The sequence below is a fragment of the Aquarana catesbeiana genome, linkage group LG08, assembly GCF_042186555.1.
Source record: "Aquarana catesbeiana isolate 2022-GZ linkage group LG08, ASM4218655v1, whole genome shotgun sequence".
NCBI classification, from domain to species: domain Eukaryota; kingdom Metazoa; phylum Chordata; class Amphibia; order Anura; family Ranidae; genus Aquarana; species Aquarana catesbeiana.
Window position 1 is genome coordinate 191,974,813 of NC_133331.1, and position 14,974 is coordinate 191,989,786.

At 40.8% G+C, this 14,974-nt stretch overlaps 1 long non-coding RNA gene across 1 annotated transcript; it reads left to right on the forward strand.

Annotated features, from left to right (window-relative positions):
• The first annotated feature begins 3,728 nt into the window (after positions 1-3,728).
• Positions 3,729-14,634, forward strand: LOC141106194 (uncharacterized). Its single transcript, XR_012235689.1, has 3 exons — positions 3,729-3,915; positions 10,578-10,625; positions 14,368-14,634. It is a non-coding gene; the product is annotated as an uncharacterized lncRNA (long non-coding RNA).
• Positions 14,635-14,974: the final 340 nt, after the last annotated feature.

Here is a 14,974-nt window from a genome sequence, read left to right on the forward strand (position 1 = left end):
CCTGAGTGGCAACCCCCCTTGGATTGCCATCCATGCCAGGATCTTTGTGCCTGTTGGTGAGTCTCTTTGAAGAAACATTCCTCCATACCACTTTGCAAGTGGATGACCAGACCCCAAGGATTTTGATGAAGTCCGCTTTGATGCTGAAAGGGACGGGTGCAGAAAAAGGCAGGAACCACTTTCCGAAGAGCATGACCTCTGATTTCCCGCAGTTGACCTTTGCCCCTGAAGCTTGGCCGAAGTCCTCACAGGTCTGGGAATGGAGAGTTACTGTAGTTAATTCAACCAGGGTCCTAAGCAGAGAGTCTAACTGTCTGTCAGTAAAAACCTAAAAGGTGAGAACACCATCAACCCAACTGGCTGTGTGCTTGTTAAGGTGGATCACACTAGGGGAAGTATGTTACTGCCAGGTTCTTCAGGTAAAAAGAAAACTACTTGATGTCATGGAGGAGATTGATCCAAGGATAAACACAGGAGCCTGGAGATTCCTTGTTAACTGAGCCCAGGGACGATCATCAGCGCAGACCAAACTTAAGTGCGAGGTCACATATCCTGAGGTGAGGATATTACCATAGGGGGAAGCAGAAGAGTGCTGATACTTTGATTATATGTGGGGCAGTTTTTGCACAGATAACGCTGAAGTTTACACAGGATTTACAGTGATGGACTTGTATTTTTTGAAGCAGTACACAGAAGGACATTCATTTTGCATTTTTTTTTATATTTTTTTCACTTGATTTATTTATTTTTGTTTATCACAATTATTATTCAATATAAAGTGTTAAGTGAATGTATTATATAGAACAACACGTGCATATAGGGATAGCGCAGCACTATATATTATTTTAACTTTAAATATTTTGTTTGCACCAAGCTCGTCCAAATGAAATAATTACTTCACTCACAGATGCAGCGACTGGAAGCATTGTATAAATTGTATGTAGCCTCAGCTACATACAGTACACAGAGCTGTGTTATGGTAGTGAGATGAGAACTTTCTGTCCTGCTCCAGAAACAAAATCGAGTCAGACTGAGTGCTGCTCAGCAATTCATAGAAAGCTTTGCTATCTATGAATAAATGCAAAGCTTCCTCTGATTGGCTGGAGAGGAGTTTGTGACATCATCAACCCACCTCTCCGCCAATCAGAGGAAACTTTGTATTCACACATAGAATACAAAGCTTCCTCTGAATGGCTGAGCAATAGAGATGAGCTTCGAGTTCGAGTCGAACTCATGTTCGACTCGAACATTGGCTGTTCGCAAGTTCGCCTAACAGCGAACAATTTGGGGTGTTCGCGGCAAATTCGAATGCCGCGGAACACCCTTTAAAAGTCTATGGGAGAAATCAAAAGTGCTAATTTTAAAGGCTTATATGCAAGTTATTGTCATAAAAAGTGTTTGGGGACCCGGGTCCTGCCCCAGGGGACATGGATCAATGCAAAAAAAAGTTTTAAAAACTGACTTTTTTTCAGGAGCAGTGATTTTAATAATGCTTAAAGTCAAACAATAAAAGTGTAATATCCCTTTAAATTTCGTAGCTGGGGGGTGTCTATAGTATGCCTGTAAAGGGGCGCATGTTTCTCGTGTTTAGAACAGTCTGACAGCAAAATGACATTTCGAAGGAAAAAACCCATTTAAATCTACTCGCGGCTATTGCCGACAATACACATAGAAGTTCATTGATAAAAACGGCATGGGAATTCCCCACAGGGGAACCCCGAACCAAAATTAAAAAAAAAAAATGACGTGGTAGTCCCCCTAAATTCCATACCAGGCCCTTCAGGTCTGGTATGGATATTAAGGGGAACCCCGGCCAAAATTAAAAAAAAAAAAATCTTCTTCTCCTCGGGCCGCTCCGCACCCATGGCATGGGGGAGGCTCCCGCTCTTCTCTTCTTCTTTTCTTCTCTTCTTCTCTTCTTCATTTTCTTCTCCGCGCCGCTCCGCACCCATGCTGGCATGGAGGGAGGCTCCCTCCACTACACTTTTATTGTTTGACTTTAAGCATTATTAAAATCACTGCTCCTGAAAAAAACGGCCGTTTTTAAAACTTTTTTTTGCATTGATCCATGTCCCCTGTGGCAGGACCCGGGTCCCCAAACACTTTTTATGACAATTCCTTAAATACTGCATGCTTGGACTATTACATAATTACTGCATGCATTTCATTATTTATTACTGTCTGCAAATTGAGTTTAACACCTTTTCATGTGGTATTTACCGAGTGTTTTGCGGTAAATACCGCAAAACGGTCTAGTGAATTGACAGTTTCAGCATCGTATGTGATATTTAGGCAAAGTGTGTCCTCACACCTAAATATCTCATGCGGGTTCATTCTGTGAATAGAGCTCAATATTAGGAAATATGACAAGAATACTTAACTAAAGATTATGTACTACCCATGATGGCCTGGCCAATGATCAGGTTCAGACACATGCTTAATGGCAGATCTGATATGAGATAGAGATCTTTTAAGTTTTGGCTGTGGTAATACAGGATTTGTGTAAGGAATGGCCAACTCCCCCCCACTGGAGCAAAATGACATTCAAAGGTAAAAAGCACGTTCCTTAAAAGAAATTAGTGGGCTAGTTTGTCCATATCCAAGAGGTCCCCGGGTTACAAACAAGATAGGGTCTGTAGGTTTTTTCCTAAGTTGAATCTGTTTGTAAATAGGAACAGGTAAATTTTTTAAGTGTAGCTCCATCCCAAAAAATATTTTTAAGCTTTTTGGATATCATAGGGAAGAGTTAACACCCCTGTAACGTTTGTTTTGCTGTCTGTTCCATTGTTCAGAAGAGTTCCCCTCACTTTCTGTCCCAATGACAACTGTATTTTGAAAATTTTGGGTTGTTGTGAAAACAAGCCTTGGTGATAAAGCATCAGTGGAGACACCTTTTTCGTATAATAACTCTTACAGGAGTGAATTTCCCTTCCTATGGGTAGATTTCCTCTCACTTCCTGTTGTCTCCCTCCGTTTGTAAGTAGGAGTCGTTTGTAAGTCAGATGTTTGTACCTAGGGGACCGTCTGTAGTCAGTTTACAATCACATACCTATAGCATTACATCGGCTAAAGTGATGATCCTTATATGTCTTGTTTGCCCCTTAACCAAAATTTGGAGGCTTATGCCGCGTACACACAAGCGGACTTCTCGTCCGCCAGAACTCCGAAGGACTTTTCGACGGAGTTCCCACGGAGTTGCGACAGAGTTCCAACGAAATGGACTTGCCTACACACAATCACACCAAAGTCTGATCGTTTCAAACATGATGGTGTACGACCGGACTAGAATGAGGAAGTTCATAGCCAGTAGCCAATAGCTGCCCTTGCGTCCTTTTTTGTCCATCGGACTAGCATACAGATGAACAGATTTTTCGATTGGACTCGAGGCGTCAGAAAAATTTGAAACATGTTCTATTTCTAGGTCCGTCTGAATTTTCAAACAGAAAAGATCCGTTGAAGGTCCGATGAAGCCCACACACAATCGGAATGTCCAATGGAATTGTTCCGAACCTTTTCTGCCGGGCAGTCCGCTCATGTGTACGCGGCATTAGAATTCATTAGTGAGCCACAATAATAATAAGAAAAATATGTAATATGTAATTTCCCTATCAGCAAGGAGCACCAGTTCATGAATAATTAACATGTGAATGGTATGTTAAAACGCCTTCTTAATTTGTTGTGACCAGCCAGGGGAAGAATTTGTCCTCATTCTATTTCCTCTTACATACAGTATATATAAAGGCCCCATTGAAAGCTATTCAAACAACAAATTCTCTTCAAACTCCTATATCTTCTAAGAAGAAAAAACAAATCTAAAAGCAGATATGTCTGGAACAAAAAAATGTGCCAGCCAGAAGATCAAATGCCAAGATCCTTGCCAAATAACCCCAGTCTGCAAAGATCCATGCCAAGACCGTAAGTGATTTAAAAATGCAACTTAACTTTTATAACACTTGTACTACATTTATTGTAAAATTAATGTTTTTCTTGCAATTTGCTATTAAGTCAGAATATGTACTTATATCAGTTATCACTTATGCATCAGTTATATCAATTTTAGCTGGAAATTACTATTAACGCGACTCTGTTGCTAAATTCAAACTGCCAAAATAAGTCCCCTGCACTGAAAATTGTAAATACTTACCTCCGCAATCTGTGATGGCACTGTAATTAAAATAAATCACTGCTTAAAGATTAAAGAGACTCATATTTTCTGGAGTGGATTTGTGGTCTGTCGCTGCACTCTGTGGTTCCTACCACCAGCCCCTAGGTCACTATCATGTCCTGCAGTGATGTAGGGGATAATAGGAGAAACCACTAAGCCCAGCAGGGGAGGAGCAGGAAACCAACAATGCCTGTAAAGCTTGATTTTTTATTTAAATAACAAACATATTGTACTTACCTGCTCTGCGCAATGGTTTTGGACAGTGTGGTTCCAATCCCCCTCTTCTCAGGTCCCCCACTGGCACTCTCTGCTCTTCCTCTTCTTGGTGGGCCCCCATAGGAAGTATCTCCTGAGCCATGCTGTCTACATCCTTGGACACAGACAGTGCGGCTCAGCCCCGCCCCCCACTCTTTGCTCACAGAATTTAATTGACAGCAGTAGAAGCCAATTACTCCCACTGCTACCTCTGTGAGCAAAGGGAGGGGAGAGAGCCACTGCAGGTGGGCACATCGCTGGATCGAAAGAACTCAGGTAAGTATTCAGGAGAGGTCCATACAGATACAGGAACATTTTTTACCTAAATACAGGGAATGCATTAGGGTAAAACATGTCCAGCCAGGGCAAATTGCTATATTTTGAGTACTTACTGTACTCTACAATATAATAGTCTCTACATCATAGGGGTACACCCCAAAGCCTATTGCATTAGGGTGTGCACCCCAAAGCTCAAAAGCTCAAGCACATTTGTGTGTGTGTATATATATATATATATATATATATATATATATATATATATATATATATAAAATGAGGGAGTCAGTAGGGCAGTGGACGGTGTAAGTAGTTTTTATTTATTTATTTTATTTTATATTATTTTTTTATTCAATTGTTAAAGCTCAAACACATTTGCGTGTGTGTGTGTGTGTGTGTGTGTGTGTATATATATATATATATATATATATATATATATATATATATATATATATATATATATATATAGTCAGGTCCATAAATATTGGGACATCGACACAATTCTAATCTTTTTGGCTCTATACACCACCACCATGGATTTGAAATGAAACAAACAAAATGTGCTTTAACTGCAGATTTTAATCTTTAATTTGAGGGTATTTACATCCAAATCAGGTGAACGGTGTAGGAATCACAACAGTTTGTATATGTGCCTCCCACTTTTTAAGGGACCAAAAGTAATGGGACAATTGGCTGCTCAGCTGTTCCATGGCCAGGTGTGTGTTATTCCCTCATTATCCCATTTACAAGGAGCAGAGAAAAGGTCCAGAGTTCATTTCAAATGTGCTATTTGCATTTGGAATCTGTTGCTGTCAACTCTCAATATGAGATCCAAAGAGCTGTCACTATCAGTGAAGCAAGCCATCATTAGGCTGAAAAAACAAAACAAACCCATCAGAGAGATAGCAAAAACATTAGGTGTGGCCAAATCAACTGTTTGGAGCATCCTTAAAAAGAAAGAATGCACTGGTGAGCTCAGCAACACCAAAAGACCCGGAACACCACGGAAAACAACTGTGGTGGATGGCCGAAGAATTCTTTCCCTGGTGAAGAAAACCCCCCTCACAACAGTTGGCCAGATCAAGAACACTCTCCAGGAGGTAGGTGTATGTGTGTCAAAGTCAACAATCAAGAGAAGACTTCACCAGAGTGAATACAGAGGGTTCACCACAAGATGTAAACCATTGGTGAGCCTCAAAAACAGGAATGCCAGATTAGAGTTTGCCAAACAACATCTCAAAAAGCTTTCACAGTTCTTGAACAACACCCTATGGACAGATGAAACCAAGATCAACTTGTACCAGAGTGATGGGAAGAGAAGAGTATGGAGAAGGAAAGGAACCGCTCATGATCCAAAGCATATCACCTCATCAGTGAAGCATGGTGGTGGTAGTGTCATGGCGTGGGCATGTATGGCTGCCAATGGAACTGGTTCTCTTGTATTTATTGATGATGTGACTGCTGACAAAAGCAGCAGGATGAATTCTGAAGTGTTTTGGGCAATATTATCTGCTCATATTCAGCAAAATGCTTCAGAATTCATTGGACGACGCTTTACAGTGCAGGTGGACAATGACCTGAAGCATACTGTGAAAGCAACCAAAGAGTTTTTTAAGGGAAAGAAGTGGAATGTTATGCAATGGCCAAGTCAATCACCTGACTTGAATCTGACTGAGCATGCATTTAACTTGCTGAAGACAAAACTGAAGGGAAAATGCCCCAAGAACAAGCAGGAACTGAAGACAGTTGCAGTAGAGGCCTGGCAGAGCATCACCAGGGATGAAACCCAGCATCTGGGGATGTCTATGCATTCCAGACTTCAGGCTTTAGTTGACTGTAAAGGATTTGCAGCCAAGTATTAAAAAATGAAAGTTTGATGGATGATTGTTAATCTGTCCCAATACTTTTGGTCCCTTAAAAAGTGGAAGGCACATATACAAACGGTTGTAATTCCTACACCGTTCACCTGATTTGGATGTAAATACCTTCACATTAAAGCTGAAAGTCTACAGTTAAAGCACATCTTGTTAGTTTCATTTCAAATCCATTGTGGTGGTGTATAGAGCCAAAAAGATTAGAATTGTGTCGATGTCCCAATATTTATGGACCTGACTATATATATATATATATATATATATATATATATATATATATATACTGAGGGAGTCAGTAGGGCAGTGGATGGTGTCAGTAGTTTTTATTTTTATTATTTTATTTTTAATAATTTTTTTACTATTTTTTTTCAAATGTTTTAGGAGCCCCATTAGGGGGCTGTGGTGAAATAACAGATGTTTAAACAGGGGGGAATCTGTTCCATACTGGGTTTTTTTCCATACTGGCACACCCTGTGTGCACACCTATGCTCTACATATTAGTCAAAGATAAATTAGACTGTAGAGATGTGGAATGAAATATGTTAAGCAGAACGTAATTTCAATTTCTGACTGAAGTTTACCTTAAAGTGAATGTAAACCCACCACTCACCCAGTATAAACTAATGGCACAGTATTAATGTATATATACATGCAAGCATCCTGCATGTATCCCTACCTTGCAAATGTCACCCCCTTCAGCAGTAGGAGCCCCACAAAACTCTGGAATCGGTGGGTGGGTCTCTTTGCTGGAGCTCGGTGGGTGGAGTTGTGATGTCACAAGACTCCCCGCCCACCTCTACACCCTCCTATTCCTGAGTTTTGAGTAATATCCAGTCAAAACTCAGGAAAGGCACCACATGACTTCAGCATGTCCAGTCATGCTGAGGTGTGGAGCAGCCAATCATGGGAGAACTGGAGAAGAAAGGAGGGGGGATGTGAAGCTGGAACCATAACACTCTCTCTCTCTCTCTCTCATGCCGTTCATGAGATAAAGAAATCAGATGTCAGTCACAGCAGTGGGGAATGTGGCGACACAAACATATCTGTGTGTCGTTTTTATGTTGCTACAAAAAGACAAGAGGATTGCTCAGAGCAGGATTAACTCTTTGTGGCAAGACTGGGGACTTGACATCTTCTACTGTACCAGGTAGAAGTCTTCATTAAAAAAATGTTTTTCAGGTTTACATCCACTTTAAGCAAGTGAAATTGAGGTTAAGTATTCTGACTTTGCTTACCACTTGCTTTTGCTGTCTCTACGACACATAAAAGGGTTAGTTACATAACACAGAATCATGTCATGGCTGTATTAATACCATTCAGAAGAACATCCAATAAAGCCTAAGTTCAGTCCAAAAAAAAAGCACAAGGGACTGTACCTACAATCAATGTGAAGTGTCTCTAGTACTGCTGGCTGGCTTATGCCGGCCATATACGGTTCGAATTTCAAAAGAATTTTCTTTCGGAAAATGGTATCAAAGAATTTTCGTATGAATTTCGCACCATTAGTGGGCTGCAACAACGGCCGATTTTCTTGCAGCAATCAAATTTGAGGAATCGGACATGTTGGAAATTTTTTTAAAAACTAACGATTTTCTAATCAATGATGTGAGAATCGTGCGATAAATGTAATAAGAAAAGAAAATTTACGTAGAGAAAAGAAGATTCCCGCCCACGAAAATTCTTTTCTTTAGCAACATGAGGTGAAATTGAAGGCTTGGTCGGCCGAATTTTAGAAAATCAATGGTGGCATCATCGAATCACAAAAAAAACAAACTTTCTGATTTTGAAAAGAAAATGTGTTCGAAATTCGACCATGTATGGCCTGCTTTAGTTAAAATCCTCTATCCTCTGATACCCCCTACCCCTGCAGCCATAATCTTCCATTGCCACAGGGGTTATTACAATCCAAGGGATCTATTGTATGCACCCGTTAAGCGTGTATGCCTGCCCTTTCCCTCCCCTAGCTTCCATGAATGAAAAGCGCTTTATGAATGGAGCATGGGCAGATGAATGAAAGGTCCCCTCCTCCATTCACAGATTATTTTTCATTTGTGGAAGTTACAGTACAGGCTCTATGAATGGAGGATATGGGAGGAAAGAGCGGGCATAATTAACCCTCTTGAAGAGTACATATGACAGATCTCTCGATTCTTATTAACCTCCATAGCACTAGAAGATTATGGCTGCAGGGGTGGTTGGGGGGAATCAGAGGACAGAGGATTTCAAATGAAACCGCAGCAAGCAGTACAAGGGACACATCATATTACAAGTATAGTCCCTTGTGCTGATTTCTTCTTTTATTTGACTGAGATGAGGCTTATGAACAATAAAGATAAGGCAGCACAGTGTTGTAGTGTTTGTCACTTTTGCCTAGCAGCAAATGGGTCGCTGGTTCAAATCCCAACCACGGCACTACCTGTCTGGAGTTTGCATGTTCTCTTTGAGCCTGCGTGGGTTTCTTCAGGATACTCTGGTTTCCTCCCACACTCCGAAGACATGCCGGTAGATTATCTGGCTCCTGTCTAAATTGGCCCTAGTATGTGTATGCATGAATGTGAGTTAGGGACCTTAGACTGTAAGCTCCTTGAGGGCAGGAACTGATGTGAATGTATAATGTATATGTAAAGTGCTGCGTAAATTGACGGTGCTATATACAGTAAGTGCCTGAAATGAATTAAATAAAGATTCCTAATCTTGTGAGAATCACCCTCTTCAATGAGGAAGCCAGTTGAAAGTGATACATCTTCTTCACATTTATTTTGAGCATTCCTGCTATTTTTAAGTGGGAATGGGATGTCTTGTGTGTGCAAGGTCCACTTTAGGTGAATTTTACAACATAGCTTGGCATAAATCAAGGGAAACAACATGCACCGACAATGTCTTCACAGGTAAAACTTTTAGCAGCTAACAAGATGGTTGTACAGTTTTTTTTTACCTTGATGCATTTTCTGCATTAAGGTAAAAAAAAACCTTCTGTGATCAGTTCCTGCCTCAGCCCTCACTAAATACCCACCTGAGCCTTACCTCGATTCTGCGCTGTGCCCAAGAGAACCAGAGCTGCTCTCTTTCTCCTCACTGGACAAGGAGGAAGCAGTGAGAGCCATTGGCTCCTGCTGCTGTCAATCAAATCCAGTAAAAAGGGAGTGCAGGGCGGGGCCGAGTTGTGTTGTGTGTGTCAACAGACACACACATTCTGGCTTGGGTTCAAGCCCATAAGGGTGCCCACATAGCAAGCAACTTGTTATGGGGGCACTCAGAAGGGGGAAGAGCAAGAAACAATGCACAGGGGACCCCAGAAGAGGACGATCGAGGCTGCACTGAGCAAAACTATTGCACAGAGCAGGTAAGTATAACATGTTTGTTATTTAAAAAAAAATATTTACAATCACTTTTAGCACATGGTCCCACCCCCAGTACCCTCTATGGTTAAGCCCATCAGGTGTAAACATGTTAGAGGGGTTTCCTCCCTGAAGAATCCTTTTCCAGCCCTTTGGGCTTCTTGCCTGCTCTCTTCCCGTCCCTGGAATTTTGTTTATACTTTGGTTTGATTCAGAGGAACTTGCTTTATTAGCCTTATTATCATGATTTAATAATTTGGGCTATAGGCAATGGACCCCCTATCCCTGGGTGGATTGAGTGTTCATATTATTTTTATTTCTGATCAGATATTGCTACACTCCCCTTCCATTGGATTATCCTCACAGACGGTACCTCCTTGTCGATCCATCTGTTTATTTCTATATGTTATTAGTTCTATATGTTTTGCCTGTGAAGACATTATTAAAGTGTGGCTTTTCTTTTGGATTATACTGAGATATGTGTGGAGGAGTAATGGACACCAAACCAGCACCTAACTCCTGATGAGGGGAGCATTTAAGGGTCAGGGGGATGCACTTTTCTTTGACTTTACAAAATGGACTCTATCACAGTTGCAATATTTTATTGATAGCATTGCTGTTAATAGTTGCCTGGAGTTCTTTACTAAAGTATGTTTGTTTGTTTTTCAGCATGTAAACCTCAGGGTCAACGTGGCAACCTCTATGTTCGCCAACAAGGTAAAAAAGAGAAAGGCGTGATTGCCCTTTATATCACTGTATGATATATTCTTTAAAATAGGTCTCTAAAATAAGATGAAATACTTATGCAGTATAGTGTGAACCACAGTGCCACATATTTATTCCTCTCTATTTTTATAGCTGCTCTTATATTTGGACAATCCCCTTTTATTAAAAATGTAAAATATATCAACCTATAGTGAGAGGCAGAGGTTCTGCAAGCCGTCCTAATCCATCTGGTGGCACTGCCCTACATGTACAGGCCACTGCTATTCCTGCAGGTGGTCCGCAGAGCTCTGCAGTGTGGACTTTTTTTAAATGTATCTGCTATCAGCAGCACCGCTTGCTGTCTTTGCCTACAGAATATCAGCTGTTGTAAAAGTATCAGGTTAGGCACCACATGCATGAGGAAACACATGACTCTGCAACACAGAGCTCGGCAAGAGCAGCACTTCAATGGGACAAGCCAGCAGCAAAAGGCCATCAATCCTTCTCGTATTCATTCCATACTTTATGCATGCTATGAGGCAAAGGCAGTAGGAGGCAGAAGAGGAATACTTAAGAAAGGAGGGTTGGGGTACTGGAGCTGAAGAGAAGGATATGAGGCAGGCTTCAAGGGGAACATTTCCCGACTCCTCAACCCTGGGAATTGTCTGTGGGTGAAGTGTAATTGTTGAGGACAGTGTTGTCCTCAGCGACTGAGGACTCAGGGTTTAATTTTTTGTTGCAAACAATTTGTGGCAAACTGGGACTTTTATACTCAATTACCTGTAGAAGGAACCCAAGTTTGCCCCCCTAAAAAAGAAATAATAATCCCTGCCACAATTAATAGCTTCTACCACCTTGCCTTTTTTGTTCCAGTGCTCTGGCACTTTAAAGGGGTAACATAATGTTTCCACTGCTGGACCTTAGCTGACAAACGTTTAATGTTTGCTGCAAGGTAAATCCTGCTTTGGACCTCAATGTTTGTATCATGCGCAAGTGCACAGGCGCTGAAAATGTGCCTTACAATGATTTTCACAGATGGACCTGGGTATAGTCTCTCAGACACAGAAGGCATAAAAAACCTGACAGGAGTTATAATACTCCCTTACTCTATCCAAAATGAAAAAAAAAGTTTTGCCTTAGTTCTACTTTAAGGTAGAATCTAGTCCTTTTAAAAACCCAATATACTACCACTGTTACTAGAATTGCAAATATGGCTTACAAAACACAATATAATGTGCCAAAATATTGTTTAACCACTTTCTGCCCGCTCTATAGCTGAAAGATGGCTACAGCGCGGGCTTCCTTTCCTGGGAGGGCGTAAATGGACTCCTCCCATGATCGCTCTGCCCTGTCTTTCAGACTCAGCTGATCACAGAATGAGGTAAAGGGCCAATCACAGTGGCCCTTTTCCACGTGATCAGCTGTCAGCCAATGATAACTGATCACATGATGTAAACACAAGCCGCTTTTCCACTTTTTTTCCCCTCACTCTGACAGCATGAGGAGAGAAGAAAGCTGATAACCAGCTTATGTTAAAGGGACATCGGCACTGATGATCAGTGTTCTGATTATTAGTGCAGTCCCACAAGTGCCCACCAGTGCTGCCAATCAGTGCCCACCAATGCTGCCAATCAGTACCCATCAGTGCCACCTATCAGTGCCCATCAGTGCTGCTAATCAGTGCCCATCAGTGTAACCTATCAGTGCTGCCTATCAGTGATGCCTACCAGTGCCTATCAGTGCCATATATCAGTGCTGCCTATCAGTGCCCATCAGTGCCGCCTATCAGTGCCCATCAGTGCTGCCTATCAGTGCAGCCTCATCAGTGCCTCCTAATCAGTGCCCACCAGTGCCACCTATCAGTGCCCATCAGTGCAGCCTATCAGTGCCCATTAGTGCAGCCTCATCAGTGTAGATCAGTGAAGGAGAAAAATTACCTGTTTGCAAAATTTTATAACAAACTATGAACTATTTTTTTGTTCAAAATTTTCGTTTTTTTCCATTGATTTAGCAAAAAATATAAAACCCAGAAGTGAGCAAACACCACCAAAAGAAAGCTCTATTTGTGTGAAAAAAAGGATACAAATTTCATATGGGTATCGTGCAATTGTCATTCAAAGTGAGACAGAGCTGAAAGCTGAAAATTGGCCTGGGCAGGAAGGGGGTAGAAGTGCCCAGTAGGCAAGTGGATAAAGGAAATACGCTACAGAATTGATAAACAGTGGGATTTAAAGACAATTAAAAACAAAAGGGGTGTTTTGTGAACCATAGGTCTGATATATTCTATCAAAATCAACATGTAAAAGTCAGGAATCGGATAAATATGTGACTCATCTAATAACTTCTATATCAGCAACTGACTATCATTGTTGTAACCAGTTAGTCTACAGCAGGGTTCCTCAAACTACGGCCCTCCAGCTGTTGTGGAACTACACATCCCATGAGGCATTGTAAAACATGGCTAGGCATGATGGGAATTGTAGTTCTTGAACAACTGGAGGGCCATAGTTTGAAGACCCTTGGTCTACAGCATATGCTGTACAACTGGTTTCCTAACCAAATCCACAGTTCGAGTATCACTATTAGGATTACAATTAAGCCAGAAAAATAAAGATAAGGTACACTGCTTTATGACTGATCTGTAGAACACCAGTCTCCCCTTGTGTGGCTTTCATCATAGAAAACAACTTTGTCTTTAATAAACCACTCAGGACCAAACATTGAGGTCATTAAACTGTTCATAATACAGTATGCCTCAAGGTCACAAAGTGTAATTATCCATCTTCTATTTCTGTACATTGAACCATTCTCCTCTCTACATCCAAGTAGGTTTGGGACAAATTAAATATTTTTTTCATTAATAAATTAATTTGCATCTATGCTTTTTATTTTAATGACCATTTCCAGTGTTATAAACTGGCTGCTGGCATGAATGAAAAGCCCAACGAGGATTAACGCTGGACATACACCTCTCAAATTTCAGTCACTTCTTGCTGAATAAGATGGTTTGGGACAAATTAAATATTTTTTTCATTAATAAATTAATTTGCATCTATGCTTTTTATTTTAATGACCATTTCCAGTGTTATAAACTGGCTGCTGGCATGAATGAAAAGCCCAACGAGGATTAACGCTGGACATACACCGCTCAAATTTCAGTCACTTCTTGCTGAATAAGATTAAATTTGAGCTGTGGGTGACCCTGTTGGCGTCTTCAAGCTTGACAATAGAAAAGTTTAAGAGGATTGAAGGAAAAATTGAAAGGTGAAAAATTGTTGCCTGAAGAGTGATTGCATTCTATCAGATGTAGTCACTGTTCAGGTATTCAAGAAGCTGGGATGCTGTGGCTTATTGACTACAATGCAGTAGTGCAGACTCCTCCATCCACATTAAACTGTGCGAATAGAGGAATCTAATGATTTTCTCTCATTCAGCCTACAAGTTGAACAAGAGAAATCTAGACATGTACATGAGAGTTGAGTACACATATCTGCTGCTGCAGACTGGAAATTGCCAGAAGTGAAAACACTAATTATCTACAACCCATTGATGTTGGTTCCAGGAAAATGCTCCCTCCCGGAATCTACACATAGAAAAAGAAATCATGGCTTTAAGGCATTTTGGTAATTTTATTTGCTATCTACATTTTAACATGGCTGCTAGATAAAAATTAACATCACCTGTTGTTGTTTGTGAAAATATATTTTACACTAAGCAGTAATTTATTACTAATGAAAGATTTCTTTCTTGGCAGATCCATGCAAGCCTTGTGTTGTCCCTGTCTCCTGTTGTCCTGATCCCTGTGATCCTTGTCAGGGCAAATGAAGTTTTTGCTGTGATTAATGAAGATATCTTTCTTGAGCCCAAACTCTGAGATACTAATTTACTTCTCTGCAAAATACTTACAACACATCCGAGTTTAAATCGGCTAAATCTTGCATCTTGTTACAGCTCGTTAATTAACTCTGCTCAATTAAACTTTAAATTGCTTGCTCTAAATATATTTGTTTTATTATACAAACTGCAATGTGGTGCCAAATTATTGAAATATAGCAAACTTACCAGTACTGATGTTCAATACACTGCTGTAGTAAATTGTTAATATTGCTGTTTTCTTCATGGAACTGATTGGCCCCGGCTACATGCATATATGCAGCTTCTCAGCGAGAGGGCCTTAACGCCAAGAAGCTGCTTATATAGATACCTAAAGGTAAACAGAGCTACCGGCGGCTAATGGAAAGCTCCTGATCTCTACTGGCGATCGGGAGCTTTCCAATCATGTGACCGCTGTGTCAGCCAGCAGCCACATGATCACAAACCCCCGGGAGGTGCGGGTGCCAAGAGGTTAAATATATGTTTAC